The sequence below is a fragment of the Passer domesticus genome, chromosome 1 (genome assembly GCF_036417665.1).
Source record: "Passer domesticus isolate bPasDom1 chromosome 1, bPasDom1.hap1, whole genome shotgun sequence".
Classification (NCBI taxonomy): domain Eukaryota; kingdom Metazoa; phylum Chordata; class Aves; order Passeriformes; family Passeridae; genus Passer; species Passer domesticus.
The window spans coordinates 154298761-154316386 of NC_087474.1; positions in this window are offsets into that span (position 1 = coordinate 154298761).

Below are 17626 nucleotides of genomic sequence, written 5' to 3' on the forward strand. Positions count from 1 at the left end.
TTAGTCTGTCATTGGGTCACTTCCTATCAAGACTTTCTACACCTCAATTGTTCCAGAAGCAATAAAAAGCAGCATTTTATGTGCCAGTACTTCTTAGAAAGTTGTTTTGTTTGTGGCTAAAATAATGGCGCTGGATTTAGAAAAAACCCAAATCCTCAGTCACACAGTGTTATTTAACAGGATGAATAAAGAATCTGGCCAAGTAAATTACCTGCTCATGCCAGCTGTTCACTCTAATTTTGTGATTTCCACCACTGTTGCATATACATATCTAAACTCTTCTTTAAATGTTTTCTGCTTCAAAGAAAAAGGCTTACCAAATTTCCACTTAGAAATCCAACACCTGATAAAGTATTGCATTTCAAGTACCCGATTGTTGTCTCAAATAATTTTTTTGCTGTGAATAATAAAGCCCCAAGGAGATTATACTCAAACATTATCTTTGTCAATTTTAAGTTAATTTGCCTGCAGGTCTATGACAGATGCTGTTATATCTCACTGGATCCTGAGGTTTTATGAGGGATTTCTGAATTTAAAAGAAATCCCAAACAAGTATTTTAAGCACCAGTTGAGTTTTTTTAAAACTGCTTTTTACAGGGAAAAGAAAATTATTGGTTTTGACTATTTCAAGAACGTAATTTTTAAAATAACTGTCAGTGTAACAGGGGTAGACTTGCATTTTAGAATTCTACTGCAGTAACTGTTCTTAGATCTTTCACTGCTGTAGTTTTGGGTGTTGAAGCTGTTTATGAGATAATGTGAACACTGTGGAAAGAGAGACAAGTTCCCAGTCTGACGCTGACCCAACATAAATCAAGAGCAGCTCTTGCTAAAGCTCATTATGAGATTGGTGAAATAGAGAGCAGATTCCAGCCCAGCCTGACTCCTAAGCAGTGCTTTTTGTCCAGTGTAGAAGTGCTTTTAATGGCTTTGGATAACCATTCATCTGAGCAGCGTGATTCATGGTTCTGTCAAAGATGTCATGCCATCTTCTCCCAGATTTTTTCTTTTTAAATTTTTTTTAAAAATAAAGAACAGAGTAGCATTTTAATGGGAATTAGCTCATGAGAAAGAAAAGAAAGATATTTTCTGTAAGAAAATTTGAGTGAAAGTTAACGACAAATTTTTTGTGTGAATCAGCTGGTTCAGTCCACAGCAGCCATAAATGAGCAAGAGAGCTGTCCATGGGGGAATAAGAATTTACCCAACAGCTTGCATGGTCTGAAGGTTACACACAGCTGCACCTGCATGTCCATGGGATATTGCATCAACAGTGAGAAAGAAAATGTTTTCTAATCCATACCTTTAAAGTTCTCTGAAGGAAGGGAATGCCTTCAGAATCTGTCAGAAGAAAGATATTTGGCTGACACCAGGGGAGACCACATGGAATTATGGTCTGCTGGATTCAGCAAAGGAAACGGAATTTCTCTTGCCTGATATGAATTTCTTAGAATGACATTGTAAGCATAAGAGTAATTTCTATTTTCTGATTAATTTCTAATATGATAACAAATCTTGCCCTGGACTAGAGAAAAAAAACTAAAAAAAGCTTTGTTTAAATCAGTCCAGTTCCCAAAAGGTTGTTTTTTGCTGTGAAGGCATTTTGTCTGAAAGTTGCTGAGCAGCTGCATTTTGGAATACCAAGTCAGAACCAACACAGGAGATGTTAGATTTGTGTCTCCACTGATCTAGGTGAGGGGACAGACAGCAGGTGGCACGTGGTGGGGGTTTCAGTGTTAGCCTGTCCATGACACAAAGTGCCCCTCTCTCTGCTGTCCAGGTCTGTAGATGTTTTCCTTCAAAGCACACAGAAGGAAAAGTGAGAAGAGGAGCCATGCATGGACATGAGCTGCTTTCCTGTAGAACCACTTGATGTGGAAACAGGCCCTTCAGTCAGGCACTTGAGTGGAGATGATCCCAGACATCCCACATTCCTGGAAAGGTGCACGCAACTATTATTCATTGGTGTTAGTTTTTTATGTCCCCATTTCCTTAGGGAGCCTTTCTGCAGAGACTCAGAAAAAAGAAATTTAATGTATTCCATGACCAGTGCTGGGTTACCTCTCTTGATTCTCCTCTTTTCCCAGGCTCCAGCTGTGCTTCCTCAGTTGCCCAAAAGGGAAAATATTCCTCTTCTATTGTGTCTTCTGCTGGGACAGGTTTAGATTCCTCTGACAGCCCAATTTTAAATCAGATCAGTGGTCTGTTTTGACAAATAATCTGTTTCCATCTGTAGGCAGCATGAGAAGTTTCCATCAGATCTCCTAACTCCTTCATATTTCTTTGCCAGGGTAATTCCACATGGTCCTGGAGAGCAGATAAATATGTCATTCACTCAGAAACAGTTAAATTTACCAGAGAGTTTTTCACTCAGCAGAGGATACACACTCAACTAAATTTGCAGAAACTGAAATTAAACAAGCTCTACATTCATGCAAAAACTTGATGTTTTGTCAGTTTTAAATTTCAAGTTATACAAGTATCTCAAATTAATGAAAGGATTAGATTCTAATCCTTTCAAATATTTCTGTGTGCACATTGTGTGTTGCATCCATGGCTGCACTGATTTGAGGCTGAATAAAAATATCTGCAGAAAGTGGCTGTTTTTCTCAAAAACATTCTATTTTCAGTAGGAAACAAATAATTTATGACAAGAATCTCTTTTTCTATTTGAGTAAAGAAAATGCTTGAAGTGTTGATGAAAATCCTCCAAAGAAAAATGCTTTTATTTTTTTAGCAGATCATAGCAGTTCATATCTTTCAAATCTCAGTCAACTTAACTAGTCAGCAGCATTTGCTTGACAGGCAGTAGAGAGATTATCTCCTCTACAGCTTGTCCTGTTTAGAGACAGCTGAAGGAGAATTGTGGAACACATTGTGGAAACACCTCTTTTTCCACATATGACAGAGGGAAGCTGGGTAACTTATAAACTAGACCCCAAATTTTTAGATGTCTTAAAGTAAGTGAAGAGTATTCCAGTCTTAAGTGCAATATATTTAAAGCCAAAATTACATTTGTTATGTTTTACTGTCCTTTCTTTGCCTTAATTATATTTATTTTCCAAGGGAAACTAAACCAGGCCAGATTATTGCAGGATGCTGATGACAATGGAAAAATGTTCCTGTCCCTCCATCTTTTATCTGCCTCCAAACAACAGTAAAATTTCTGCTGCAGTCATAACAGAAGCTAAACATGCATAAACTCAGTATGGCTGCATAAACAAGATGACTCGCAGCATTATAGTGAGCAAACATCAATATATGTGGGTTTTCTTTTCTTTTTTTTACTCTTCAAGGCAACTCTGACTTGCAGATGTTCTGTAAAGTCACACAGGGTAATGTCCTTAATGCTTCCTGTTACTCTTGGTGGAGAAGCTGGAAAATGCTGTACCCACCAGTGAACAGTCCTTGCACACACATTTGTCTTTACAGTAATGTAACACTCTTTGTCTTTTACACAGAATTAGTGTTTCATAAATATTGTAGCCATCAGTTCTCACCCAAATCTTGCTGCTCAGTCGAGCCTTGTTTTCCAGGCTGGGACCAAACCAGAAGAGTTTTCAACTTAAGCTGCCACCCAAACCAAGCTGTGCCCATAAGAGCTCAGCAGCCTGAGAATGAGAGTCTAGAGATGGGAAAGGGCAGTCAGAGAGTGTGAGAGATGTAGAAACACCCACTTAAAATAATACAATATTCTGTATTTGAGGGGATCCACAAGGGTCAGTCCACATCCAATTCCTGCCCCTGGACAGGAACACCCCAAGGATCTTGCCATGTGCCTGAGAGCATTGTCCAAGTGCTTTTTGAGCTCTGCCAGGCTTGGTGCTGTGACCACATCCCTGGGGAGCCTTTTCCAGTGCCCAGCCTCCCACTGGGTGAAGAACCTTTTCCTGATATCCAACCTACACATCCCCTGAGAGAGCATCAAGTCTTTTCCTTGGCTCCTGTTCACCAGAGAGATCAGTGTCTGCCCCTCTTCCCTTCAAGAGGAATTTTTAACTGCAGTGAGCTCTCCCCCAAGTCTCCTCTTTTCCAGGCAGAACAGACAAAATGACCTCAACCTTGTATGGTTTCCCCTCCAGACCCTTCACCATCTTCAGGCCATTTTTGCCAAAAGGGCAATTTTGCACATTGTTGTGGTGAAAGGCAGAAAGGTCACAACAGCTGCATCTTAATCTTTAGGCTTAGAAGGCACATAACTCAAGATTTTAGAATGAAGTTAACCCCATGTGAGCAGTTAAATGATTCTCTGTTACATATTAAGAGGAAACAACCTGGCTGTGTGTGCAGTACAACTACTAATAGATGGCCCAGATATACATTCCCAGTTCCCTGACTTTTCCAGGGTCTTGTATGGGACATAAGGAGGAGAAGACAAACTGTTTGCTAATGACTGTGAAAACAACCTGGCAGGCTGAGTTCCTCCCTTCCCCATCCTCCTCTCTATTTCCACATGGAAAAAAGGCTGATTACGTTAACTCAGCTCTGCATATGAAGCTGTCCATCCTGTTCTCACATGTGGGGTTTATTGTGGAGGAAGGAGCCTATAAATAGCACAGCTCTAAGATGCTGCTGTAAACAGCCTCGTAAAACACAGGCTGCTTGCAAAGCAGTGCAGAGCAGTCTGTGCCAGTGTGATTCTTGAGGGTTGTCTGTGCTGACTGCAGAATTCACTCCATCCCTTTGTTACAAATGCTCCCTCCTCCTCCTCTTCCAGCTTATGGGGGCTCTCATCACATTCCAGCTCCAGTGCTGCCCATGCTGTGCAGCACTGGTCACAGCCAGACTGATCCTGGTGGTCCCTAAAACCTATAAATCCCACATTTTTTGAACAACTAATGCTCTGAGACGAATTTAGTAGGAGACAGATTAAAAGTAAACTCTAAACAAGCTTTTGCTGTACACTTGGAATCTTATTTAATGTGATGGATATTGATCACACCTTAATTCTCTACTAAGCCTCCCCAGCAATTTTTAAACCACCTTCCAAGTAGTAGATATTATATTGTTTAAACATCCCAATGTTATTTTAAGGTTTTCCATCCCTCTTTCTTATTTTTTTTTTTTTCAGATCAACTCCTCCATAGATTGTTTGGGTTTTTCATCTTTCAGTTTCAGGAAATATTTTGCCTGGCTCAAATTTTGAAAAATAAACTAATGAAAAAAGAAAACTCTGAAGAGTGGGAGAACATATTAATGCTTTTCTAAAGAACCTTAACTTCCTCTTTTATAACTGCAGAGAAGAGTATAATTTTACAGTTCATCATTCCTTTGCTTTCAGTAGAATAGAATTCAAAACACTACATGTACTTTTAAAACAGCTCTTACATCTAAAACAAAATATCTGTACTCTAAAAGAAATAATTTAATACAATAAAAAATTTCATTTGTAAATACTACTTCACTGGTCAGCTTAAGAAAAAAGATCCTCAACTAGTCAGTTCCTTTTCAATAGAGGATTGTTCTTGAGATTTTTCTTGTAAAATTTTCATATGATTTTTTCATCTAAGAAAAAGTAAAAGAAACCCTTCAGTGTACTGCATAATATCCAACTCTCCATTTTTGTCCTAATTTTAATGCAATGTCTTCTGTCTATATCATGCTGAGACAACTTTGGTTTTTTGCTTGTAGACAAGCACATTCCTTGCTTTTTGATTTTGGGCCAACCAATTTGTCTGTTCCAGGTTTTGCTGTCATGTACAAGTCCATCATTTCAAAGGTTGCTACACCTAAAAAAGCCATCTGGAATTCCCTGAGCAGCAAAGTCTTTCTCAGAAGACTCTAATTTCCTTCTGCTCTTGACCAGCACAAAATATGGCCCCATAAATCTCCTCCTTTGGATGGACTGCTGCAATCATTAGTGGGGCCAATCCTGGACTAGTGCAGGAGAAAACAGAGCTGGTGAAAAGATGTTTGGGCTATTAAAAGAAAAGAGGCTGTAATTTTTTTTCTAAACTCATGGTTTCAGTGATCTGGCTCCCACTGAGGCCTGGTCAGAGTCACTGGCACAACTGAGGGAGCAGGAAGATGCAGCAGGAGGAAGGAAAATGAGCAGCTGGAGGCTGCGAGGGTGGTGTGGATGTCTTAAGCAGCTTTGCCATCAAAGAAAACCAGGGTTGTGTGAGGGCACCCTTAGGAGTGTGTAAGCATCCTCATAAGCCACTCTTCCCCATCCTAATCACTGCCAGCAAGCTCAATCTCTGTAATTTTCTGTACCTTTTCCAGTAAACAGAAAGGCAGAAGGTACATGCTTGCACAGAAAAGGATTGTTTTCTTCTTTCAGCAGAAAAAAACGTAGATAGTTAGACAGATAACAATATCCTTAAGTGCTAAGTTCTGTATGGAAGAAAAGAATACAGGCTTTTGATTTTTGTACTTAACAATATTGTCATGTTGCAGGTTCATGTTGAAGTCACTGCTCTCTAAATCATCTAAGTTCCTTTGCAAAGGGTTGCATCACCAAGTTTTGTTCTCTGCTTAGACACTCCCATTTATTATTTTTGGATATATTTATATGCATTTGAGAACAGTATTCTCTATTCTTTTCCCCTTTTTTTCTTCTTCATTATTTTTGAGACCTCACACTGACCTTTTTGGCCATGTTCATTTAAATTAGCTGTTTCTAAGAGTATTCACAACACTTCTCAGTGCAGCCCTGCCTGCATATTTCATCACTTTGCAGTTGTTTTTCTCACACATCCATTTTATTGCAGCTGTTAAAAGCAGTCACATAGCACAGCCTCTCTCCTTCCACTATCTTGCTAATAGGATTTGCTGCTGATCTCCCTGGCATGCCAAGGTATCTGGGTTTATGTTTGAACAATGAAATTTCATGGGTATATTTTCCTGAATTCATCCTCTTATTACAAACCCTGATTAAAGCCTTCTATTTCCAATCTTTTTCTTTTAACTTTTATTGTAAACTAAGCATTTAACCAGATTTGCAAAGGAATTATTTCTTCTCATAATAGTGTATAAGAGAAAGGGACAAAAGACAGTAAGGGTGAAAGGATACAAATCTAGGGATTCCCCTCAAACAGAGCGAAAAATTTTCTTCCATTAATTAATACACTTTCTGTTGGGAAAGAAATTGATTTAGGATTACGATTATTTTAAAAATATAAAGTGAAAAATAATGTTTAACTTTATATTTGGAGATTAAGGTAATTTGGTTATATAATGTGATTTAGTTTAGGTCTATGGAAAGTGAGAAGCTCATTTCCCACATGGAGGTTCTAGAACCTGGTGACTTTTCATCCCATCAGCTATTTTTCCCTCCTCTTTTCACCTTATTCACTCTAGACAAAAAAAAAAAAAAAAAAAAAGAAAAAGAAAAAAACCCCAAACAAACAAACATATATTTGAAAATATAAATTGGTGAAGAGATTATATTTTTATTAAAAAAAATAAGGCAAAAATAACTGGTCAGGAAAATTTTTAAAAAGCAACAGGAGGAGTTCACACAGAAAACTGAAGCTTTTTCTTTATATTTTCATTGAAATTTCTTAAAATGTGTTTGGAAATAACTGGATAAGAGGAGGTTCCAACAAAGGGTTTCATATCAAATACTATCTTAATTTAATCTAATCTAATCTGTTATCTAATCTATCTAATTTTGTCTATTATCTAATGTATTATCTCATTTTCTTTATCTAAAGAAGATAAAGAAAATTAGGAGTTTTAGTGCAGGAATAAATCAACCCAAGGTAGAAAAAATTTCTGCCTCATCTGTCCACAGAACCAAGATTTGTAAGGATTTTTCCTTTCCTCCATTTCCTTCCTGCTCTCTTTCTCCCACAGCTGGGAAATCCAAGACCTATCCCAGGTGTTTGCCCTGTGCACCTCTCAGTTATTTTCAGCTTTTAAAAATAGAAAGCCAAACAGTGCAATGATTGTATTCTGACAAAAGGCAATAGCCCAAACCCTGTTCCTAACAGGTAACTCTCTCTCTGCAGAGTAGATCTCACACCAGAGTGTGTTTTCTACTGAGAGATATTTTGCTAAAGCCTCTGGGCCTTGAGCACACCTATCTGAGGGCTTCAGGATATGGATAGAGCAAAGTTTAGTTTCCTGCATTGCTCCCATGCATTTGTAGCTTGCTGGTCCATCACAAACCCAGGAAAATTTCAGTTGCCTTGAAAAGAGCTTGGTTTTTATTTTAAAGTTTCAGTTAATTTCATGCAAGAATGGTTTTAGTCTTATGATCACAACAAGTAATGTACTGTAGTATAACATAAATTGTCATGACTTAAATAGATTTAGACTTGACAGACTGTGTAGTATCCAAGTCATTCAAGTATAAAGCAATGAATGACATTATGCCTATCACAAGAAATGTGGCTGTCAACTGCAATTGCTTCTGTAGCACTTTGGGAACAAGGACAATTCAAATCTTCAAATCACAAAGCATCTGCTTCTGTATTGCTTTTTCTTCTCTGGTGTTTACCACTGAACTACTTTCACTGCTAGCTTTTTTGATATCCCTCTGTAACATTCATCTTTTACCTCAAAATGTGATATATATCATTGTATAATCAGAATGATAATTTCTATATAATTAGAATTGAATTTACATAGTGCACAATCACAGGAGAAAATTCCTTGTAAAATCACAGCAGAATGAGCTGAATAGAAGGGTAGACATCAGGCCAGTCATGGGTAGCAGTGAGAAGGAGTTAGAAAGCCTGTGGCAGCTCAGTATTTCTGTCTCTGAACCCAAGCAGAAATGTCATTAAGGGGAACAGCGTGTGTGACAGGGAGCTTACAAGGCACAGGGTGCTGCACACCCTTAAAATTACAGGAAACATCCTGAATTTTCACTACAATGTTCTTACAGGCAATAATGCCAGTGGAGACAGAGGGAGGATGTGGTGGGGATCAGTCTCTGCTCAGGTCTCTGCACATGTGAGAAGCTGCTCCTGACCTAATGAGAGTCCTGAGCTTGAATAACACTGTACAGCTGTGCCATGGGCCTGCAGGCCAGCTCTCTGCTCAGTTCAAGTAGCTCTTGGAGGAGGGATTGGCTTCATCCAGGTCTTCTGGAGCGGCAGCTGTTCCTCCAATAATTGAAATCACTCCCTGCCTGGCTTGTGCTGAGCCCAGCAGCAGCTGAGGCTGGCTCTCGGCCAGGGGAGCAGCAGCCAAGCCCTGCTCCACAATCCCTGTGTGCTGTGGGGAGAATGGTCCCATCCTAGACTTGGATTCTGACCTTCTGCATGGTCTGGGTTTACATCAGCTGAGGCATTATGCAGTGAGAAGGGCAGGAATGCTTTGTTGTTCTGTCCTGTTGCTCCATGTCCAGCTGTGCCTCCCTGTCAGTGGTCCTGTGTTGGACACTCAATGTACATCATCTTTGGCTGCAAGTGATGCACGTGTCATTCCTCAAACTTTGGTGTGTGTTGTATTTTGGATAACACTGTTTTTTCTTATTCAATAGGCCATTTACCAGGCAGTAGCCTTGCCCCCTCTTCACCCAAGGAACAATCTCTATCCTCTCAATGTGATTACAGCCCATTTCATTCCATAATAGGTTTCTTTTATTATTCCCTCAGGCATGTAAATCAAATTTTACTCAGTACCAAAATCTTTGTTCTACAAAGAATGCTGGCATCGAGTGCAGTGAAGGAATAGCTTCGCTATTGAATACAGTCTGTGTTAATAGAACTCCCCTATCTTTTTTACTTTGAAAGTAAACATCTGTCAAAGTTTATTTTCTCCGTCAGAAAGACAGGAGTGTCTTAAGGGAAAGCAAACAATAAAAGCAGATAGATTATTCTGCAATTATACCTTTCTCTTTCTAAATGTTTAATTAGATAAGCTGCCACAGAGACAGCGATTACTTTGGCATCCATCTGTCCCACTTACCGAGGTTACAAATGCAGTGGAAGGCTTGGCAGATTTGATCACAGCAGCCACAGCAAAAGCAGCGAGCTGAAAGTCTCAAACAAGGGCAATTTCAAACAACTTTTCAGCCCTGGATGGCCCCTTCTGGTTGGTAGAACCACTGCCAGTGGCTGATCTTGTGCTATCACAGTTTGGGATGTACCAACCTTAGTGCACACCATAGAAACATGGAATGGTTTGGGTTGGAAGGGACCTGAAAAATCATCCTGTTCAAACCCCCCTGCCATGGGCAGGGACACCTTCCACTAGACCAGGCTGCTCAAAGCCTCATCCAGCCTGGCCTTGAGCATTGCCAAGGACTGGGCAGTCACAATTGGTTCCAGTGCCTCCCACCCTCACAGTGAAGGATTTCTGCTTAATTTCCTAGATGTAAATATAATACTTGAAGACACAGCATCTTTCATCCCTCTGTAGTTACTGCTGCCAAATATGTTTTTATGCTTGATTTCAAAAGTTTTATGTGTCTACCACAATATTAGTTTGATTGTATGTGTTTCAGCTGCAGTGGTAATACAGGTTTTTGCAGGCCTTGTTTCATGCTGGGTTCAGAGAAAGCACAGGAGAGAAGCCATGATTTCCATCACACAGACCCTGCAAGCTCAGGCGGTGCATAATATGATGAAGAGCATAAAATGAGAATGAGGCATATAAACTTGTGAAAATTGCAGAATTTGCCACTTGATATGTAAATCTAGCTCACACCATAAAGGCACAGAACTATTCAGACATGGGGCTAGAAAGATTTGACTCTAAATAGCAGAGCTGCCCAGTCCTGTGATTACCAAGGGCTTCGCTGTGCAGAAAGTGCTGCCTTGTGTCTAAAACTGCAGTCAATAAATATTTAACTGTAAAGGCTCCATTACCATTAAAGCTCACAAGATAAAAAAATATTTATTTTCATGACACCTCATAAGGATGTTTTATAGGTGGTATTAAGCCAATGTGAAGCCCACCTAGAAGACTTGAGCAAAGGTATAAAACTCAATAACTTGAAATGGCATTTGCATGGCCAAACCTAAAGTAAGAGTCAATTTCAAATCAATAAATCTAAATTTAAATTCTTACCTGTGTATCCAAGCCTCCATTATATGCACAGGTCATGGAGATTTAGTCTATCCAGATAAGGACAGATTCAGATGCCTGTGAGTGATGAGCTGAATCAAGTCCTTTGTGTTGGCATCCAAGACCTTATGATGTACTCTGAGTGTTCCTGCTGACCTCTACCATCAGAAAATTGCATTCCACACATACTCTTATATATTATCTGGCCATGGGTATTATCTCATGTACTTAGGGCCTCCCAAATAGAGAAAAGGAGTTTCCAAGATATAATGAGTATCCTTCCTTTTAGAAAAGGTCAGTGGGGTCTAAATAATTTATATGATTTCTTGGTGTCCAAGTCACAAAGTGAAATAAAGCAATGGTGTAGGAAGAATCCCAGCTTATTACATGTTATTTTGCATAACATATTTTTCTTTTACACTCTTTTTTGGACTTTTTATTATTTATTCTTTTATCACTAAAAAACTGTTGTGGCTTTTGAAAATGTATTAAACAGAGCCTGTCAGTTTCTTTTAAAAGAGGTAAGAAATGCTGAAAAGTAATGAGGGACATTTGGCCTATGACAAAAAGAAGAGACATTGAATAATGAGCTAGAAGGGGATGATGTCTCACATTATTTTCTTTTCCTGGTTTGCCACTTTTAGATTGTTGTTTAATAATTCTTTCAGTATTACGGAAGTCAGATATTTTATTTTTGGATGCTGTTTTGAAGCCATTTGGTGAAGGGTTTTTACAGGAAAAATAGAGAGAAATATAGAGACATTCACAATGAAATAATAAGGAATGAAAAACACAGCTGACTTCAGTTTTGTCTGCAGACTTGAATTCAGGCCATGAGCACTGATAAATTTGCTAATAAACTTCATTCAGTTTATGTAGTGTTTCAAAACCAGTCTCATTTGTAGCTTCCCCTAGTTTTACTTTAATTATACTTTGGGGTATATTTTGAACCAAAAATCAGGATATGCAGTTTACATGCTATCATTTCTATTTGCTTAACATACCAAAATAATCAGATGTTGTTGTGTTTGTAGTGTTCCATAATCTTTATCTGTATGCCCTCAGCCACAGCATAGGACATTTAGAAACATAACCCTTTCTTTGAAATCCTCATCACAGTTATGTTCCTTCATGCCATTACAGGGCAAAAACACTTTCTTTTTTTTTTTAATCAGAGAGATGGAGAGATTAATGCTTCTGCATCATCTGCTTTTGCAGATGTTACTGAAACACTTCCTAGGAGACACATATCATTGTAAATCAATATTTGTAATTGCAGGGTAGAATGATCTGTTTCCAATGGCTGAGGAGCATCTAAATGCAGACACAATTACAAAACCATAATGTAGCAAACAAGCAAACCTGCCCTCTGAAATGAGTATATTGCTTGCCATGAATTAATTTACTGTGTTGTAAGAACACTATTGAAGTATTAGCCTATGTATTTCTCTTTTTGCTCGTAAAAACACGCTCTACTACATTTACCTTCTTCAACCTCATCATCCACATCTAAACACTAATAATCTATACACACAATATCCCCAAACCCATTTTTTTTCTCTGTGTCTCTGCTCTTGACCTGTTTTTTCTCCATCAATATTATTATGGCAGTATTTGTATCCTCTCTCCCCCAAAACTATGGATCTTGTGATGTTTGAAACACTGAAATTCCATTGCTGGAGAAAACCCAAGCATGTTCATAAGCTCTAAGCCTTTAACAAGACAGAAGATGAACCATAAATTGTGCATCACTCACAGGCCAAAGACAGTCAGGTTCCAATCACCTGTAGTGGTTGCTATAACAATAATTCTGCAGATGACTCACAGAGTCACACTCTGAGGAGATACAGGGTGGGGGTTTTTTTTAATTCTAAGCATTCATAAGCAATAACATCCATAAGAGCAGCAAAGCCCTTTGGAGTGAACCATCAGGTTCAATGATGTGATAAATGCCAACCAGAAGTACCAGGAAAAAAAATATTAATTTCTGTGATCTGTTTTTTTGTATAAGGCATCTGAAGACAATAAGCTCAACTAGACAAAATATTTGTTTGCATTAGGATCTGCCTGCAAAATGGCCCTAAAAAAGCTGCTTAGAAAAAAAAAGTGCTTTTTTCCAACCAGGGAAAGTATTTTACCAACATATTATGCAATTCTCATGCATGTGATTCTCTCATGAGCTGATTTGAAATTATTCTGAGCTTTAATTGACATGATTCAGAATGAATTTTTGTATTCAGATATCATATATGGCCAATTGTTATTATGTTCTCATTTTTGCTAGTACTCGGCATTTTGTCTATTTGCTCAACACGAGAAAGAAGAAAATGCTTTCTTTTCAGCCCTGTCCAGGTCAAAGTAAGTTTAGAACATTTAAATTGAATTTTTTTTTCTGGAAAAATCAAAGCAGTTTTTCAGTTTGAATTGTTTGTTAAATGTGACTGTTTTATTTTAATGTGAAGTGAAAGGCTTTGTGTCTTTGTGACAAACACTAACAGTGGCTTGTTTTTTTGCTTTGCAGAAACAATTTTTCTAAAATTAATTTTAAAAGCCCTTCAGCTGATGTATTTAGATTTAATGTCATCTTAATTTTAATAACTCTATATTATTCTTAAAGTAATTTCTTGTAAACATATTAAATAATATAATATTTTCAACTAATAAAAATATGTTTGTACTGTTCCATCACTACTACTCACACTCTAATGGACTGTCAGTTTCTGAATCAATAACAATGAGTGCAGTTGAGATATTGAAATGAAAAAGTGAAATACAAGAAAAAACCAAACCAAAACAAACCCAAACCAACAAATCAAAACAACAAACTTAATGCAACATTTGAAAATAATTACATTTAAGACCTGAAAATTAGGACATTCTGTTTAAGAAATTTTAGCATACTTTTTCTAAAATGTAGTCCAGTTAACTATGTCTTATCTGTTTATAGCTGTTACCAAAATCCGGATATTTTTTAATTGTCAGTGGGATGAACTGAGTTTCAGAGTATTATGGAAAAGAGTCACTCTATTTTTGCAGTGCTCCTATGACCTTTCCTTATATTCTCTATAGATATCTACTCTTAGTAGCTACTGGAAGCAGGACGGTGAAGGAAATGGATTTTCTTTGTTTTTTAATCTGATACAGTGTGTTTCCTGGTCTTAACTCCTTAAGCAGGAGCAGACATCCTTGAGATTTAACAAATTGAGCAATGAAGATTATTAAAAAGAAAAAATATGGGTTCATTGGTGATATTTGCAGCAGACTGAGCAGAGCACCACATTGCATCTGTGCCTGTGCAGAAAACCTCATTTTCTCTCTAAGGCCCACTTGCTCTGACAGGTAATACACTTCTATTTGGCCATAAAAACCTGGTTTTGGGTGGTTTGAGTCCAGCTTGCTCACACACACGCACACAAAGCATTTGTAAGTCGTGTGTCTGGACTCACAAATATGAGCCATGTCCTGGTTTATGGCATCCCTGGCTACTTCTGAAGCATTATCTGAGTCAAAATCTCTCAAGGATTTGCAGCTGGGAGATAGCTTAGCTCCACACGGGGATCCAAATTTTCTTTCCTGAGTTATATCCTTGTTTATCCAGCAGAAGTCTCAGCTGGAAAAGAACAGAAAATGGGAATCAAATCCATCAACAGGGGAAAATGTTCTTCCATGTTTTTCCCAGAATACTTTTAGCCTATTCTTCCAGATGTCTCCAAAGAAACACTCTTTTCTTTCATCCCCCAAAGTCAGACATCTGATTCACCTCTTCTGGCCAGCCAGGTATGTCGGAGCAGCAGCTTCATAATCCTGCAAAGGACTCTAAACCACAGCACATAGGACACAGAGTACAGCTGCTTTAGCAGGAGTGCCTCTGGAGAAAATGTGTTGGATTTCTGAGACAGCTCCATGTTGTGACACAGGATGGAGTGTCACAGGAGCTGTGACACAGGAGCTGTGAGTTATCCATCCAGCAGCTTTCCTGGGCTCTCCTGTGACCCAAACACCCAGGGGGCACAGCAAAACTCAGTCACTGTTTCTCTTGATTTAATGCTCTTCTGCTTTTGCTGTCTCCCTGGGACTTGCACCTTGATTTTTCTTTCTTTGCTTATACCCAGTCTTGCAGAACACTTGTTCAAGTCCTCGATATCGATGCATCTGCCTGACCTTATTGATTCCTCTGAACTGCAGGAGATGAAAAGAAGGGATATTTTTGCCCCGTGCCATTTAGCCAGAGTGACTCAGAATCTGGTCTGTAAAGCTAAGTGAGCTTGCTTTGCATTTGCAGATATAGAGTTTTAGACCAAATTCTAAGGAAAGGAGGAGAGCAGAAACTTCAAAAGTGTGATATAAATACATGTTCTTAGGTTAAATGCGTATTTTCAGTGTCCCACCAGCTTTCCGGATTTACTAGTATTGTAAAACTTCACGGAAGGACACAAAAACCTTGGGTCTTTGCACAAATTAAGCAAACTTGGGGCTGTTTCCAAGCCAAATACAAACTTTTCTTGCAAAGCACCCTCATTGATCCTCTAGAATTTGCAGATGTGTGGGTTAGTTGTCCAGGTCCCTTCATAATTAATGACGAAGAAGAAACTACAAAGAGAGGTCCAACTACCCCCTTACCTGGCAGCAGCTCTCATTTATATTTTCAGCTGGACTTGTTACCCATTGACTTCAAAGTGAGTCTGGACAAGAATAGATTAACCTAGATTACAAAATTTGATTTTAGACAGATCAAATTAGGCAACATAAATCCCATTTTAGCTTACTAGGAGACAGATAATGAGAAGGACAACCTTTATGTGTTCACTGAGAAATAGTGAACCTAAATTTTATGCTGGGCCTGGAGAAGATGTTGAGATATTGCCACAGGGGCTCTCAGTGGTATACAGGTTCCTACAATCAGTTATGTTTTTCCTTTTTGCATTGTAATGCCACCACAAGGAGAAGGAAAGGTGACTTTTGCTGAAGTCCCAGATAAGCTTGAGAGAAATTGCAATAAAATTTTGTGTGGATTCCCCAGCAGTTAGGGTGAAAACTAATTACCTGTGCATAGGGAAAACAGATGATTTGCAATGGGGTCACACAAATGTCAGAATCTGCATATCAAAATGGGCAATTACTTGCTTTTATAAATGTCTGTGCCTCTAGAGACTTGTGGACTAGACACAGCCAAAGGAAAATTCTTGACTACTCCTGCTGGATTCAGCAATATAATCCAGTAGAATGGAATTTATCTTGAAATATGAACAAAGCAGCAAAAGAGAGGGAAGGAATGTTTATTCTATGTTGAACTGCCTGTTAAATGTCATGCAAAACAGAATTTTCCTTTGTCTTCTCACCACAGTCCTTAAGCCAAAAACTGTGAAAACCTACAATGTTGCCTTCCAGTTGCCCAGAAGGACATAAACTCATACAAGCTGTACTAGATAAAGTGGAATCTCTGCACATACCCAAAGGTTGCACATTCCTTTAATAAGCTGTAATAGAAATCTTAAATTAGAAAATTCAAGGCTTTCACAACAATTCACACAAAGGTCTCAGAGTACAAAAATAAATTCCCTTGGTTGGACAGGGCCTTTAGCAGCCTGGTCTAGAGAAAGGTGTGCCTGTTCATGGCAGGGGGTTTGGAACTAGATGTTCTTTAAAGTCTCTTCCTACTCAAACTATTCTATGATTCTGATATATACAAATATATACACATGAAAATAGACTTAAAAAGCTATTGGCATGAGAGACAACTGTGACATTTTAGTTTCGAAATGCAATCTTTTAGAAAATGAAAACTAAACTTCCTGGGGAAATTTATTCTCTTTCTAAATGTGTATAATAAAAAGAGACATAACGATTATAATAACAGTTTATTCAACCATATAATGTTTCCTCTGCAGAGGAAAGCCAGCAGCATTTTTGGCAAATGACATCTTTTCTAAGAACCAGAGGTGGTCTGGTTCTCTGTGACAGCAGAAGAGACTGGCAGTTTGAAAAAACACCATTTTTTGTGAGGGTATCCTGCAGGAGAAAATAAATTTCTTCTAGGGAAGAAATGTCCAAAACCAGACAAAAAGGTCAAAACCTGGCCACTAATCCCATTATAAAATCAAAACACATTTCACACCAAATCCCATTCTCAACAAGGCTATTCAGGAAAGGAGCCAAGAAAGGGGAATCTCCAGAGATGTTGAGAAGATAAAGTTACTACAGAGGGAAGGAGGAAGATACTAATAGGAGGGGGATAGAAATGTCAGTGACATTCCAGGGTGAAGATAGAGAGGAGTCTGTATTTGTGGCTGCTGGTTTGACAAGCTTCACATTGAGCAGGAGTCAGAGAAAATTGATAGGAACTGGTTTTAAGAGGAAAACAGATCTGCATCAGCTTTTCCAGAGTACAGTGACTCAGCCTGAGCAAATCTACAAATCCAGTATCTCCAAGGTTAAGCTTAAACTCACAAAAATGCAAAGGCAGTATTCCATACCTTTGAGAATTTGGATGATTTGTATGGCAATGATTCGTTTATTGTGGCATCTAAAAGAAAATTTGTCTTGAGGTTTTGTTTTCTAAAGTGTCTTTTTACACTGCTCATGTGTAAGGACTTAAGTATGAAAAACAAAGGAGGTTTCTACATTGAAAAATTTCATTAAATTAAAATTACCTTTTGGGAGA